The sequence below is a fragment of the Otolemur garnettii genome, unplaced genomic scaffold (assembly GCF_000181295.1).
Source record: "Otolemur garnettii isolate 467f Iridium unplaced genomic scaffold, OtoGar3 scaffold00025, whole genome shotgun sequence".
Taxonomy (NCBI): Eukaryota; Metazoa; Chordata; class Mammalia; order Primates; family Galagidae; genus Otolemur; species Otolemur garnettii.
The window spans coordinates 20,434,546-20,435,820 of NW_003852420.1; the positions used below are offsets into that span (position 1 = coordinate 20,434,546).

The window sequence follows — 1,275 nt, forward strand, 5'->3', positions numbered from 1 at the left end:
GAGCAAGAGTGAGACCACGTCTCTAAAAATTGCCCAAACAAACAAAAAAAACCCAGAAGCACTAAAATGCCCAATAGCAGGAGACCAGATACGTAGATTGTAATAAATCCCCTACAAGGGATATTATACAGCAGAAAAAAGTGAATGAATGACATCTATACACAACATGATGGATGGATTTCAGAAACAACAATGTTGATTAAAAATAGCAAGTCTCTGGCAGGGCACGGTGGTTCATGCCTGTAATCCTAGCATTCTGGAAGGCCGAGGTGGGTGGACTGCCTGAGCTCACAGGTTTGAGACCAGCCTGAGCAAGATCGAGACCCCATGTCTAAAAATAGCCAGCATTGGGTGGCTCCTGTGGCTCAGTGAATAAGGCGCCTGCCCCATATACAAAGGGTGGTGGGTTCAAACCTGGCCCCAGCCACACTGCAACAAAAAATAGCTGGGTGCCTGTGGTCCCAGCTTCTCAGAAGGCTGAGGCAGGAGAATCGCCTAAGCCAGGAGTTAGGTTGCTGTGAGCTGTGACACCACAGCACTCTACTTAGGGCGACAAAGTGAGACTCTGTCTCCAAAAAAAAAAAAAAGCCAGCGTTGTGATGGGCACCTACCTATAGTCCCAGCTACTCAGGAGGCTGAGGCAAAAGAATTGCTTGAGCTCAAGAGTTTGAGGTTACTGTGAGCTATGATACCCTGACACTCTACCCAGGGTAGCTTGAGACTGTCTCAAAAAAAAAAAAAAAAGGAAAGAAAGAAAAAAAGCAAGTCTGGTGAGCGCCTGTAGTCTCGGGAGTCTGAGGCTAGAGGATCTTGAGCCCAGGAGTTTGAGGTTGCTGTGAACTATGATGATACTATGGCACTCTAGCCTGGGCAACAGAGTGAGACACTGCCTTAAAAATAAATTAACAAAATCAAATCTAGTGATGCAGTGTTTAGACACATACATCTGTAAGAAAAATTCAAGGAACTTACATAAAATTTGTAAATTCAGCTAGTGGGGGAAGTGATGGAATGGGAAAAAGAAGGAGTGGACAAGCTACTGGCAATGTTCCAGTCCTTGGGTTTGGGTGACAGACCATTATTCATTTAATCTGATATATTTTACGTATGTTGTTGGCATATGTCAAGTATGAAAGATAAATAAAAAGACATCCCCACTGACACACGGACATGTTTACAGAGCTATTCACTGACACATTTATACATACACAGTCTCACAGACTCAGACCATAGATTTGTACTTTTCCTTACAAAATGAAACAAATATATACACTC

The 1,275-nt window shown here is 43.4% G+C and overlaps 1 protein-coding gene across 1 annotated transcript in view; it reads right to left on the reverse strand.

The window, feature by feature from the left end:
• The window catches only part of SH3D21 (SH3 domain containing 21), a 14,277-nt gene that overhangs the window by 6,655 nt on the left and 6,347 nt on the right, over positions 1-1,275 (reverse strand). The window lies entirely within an intron of this gene.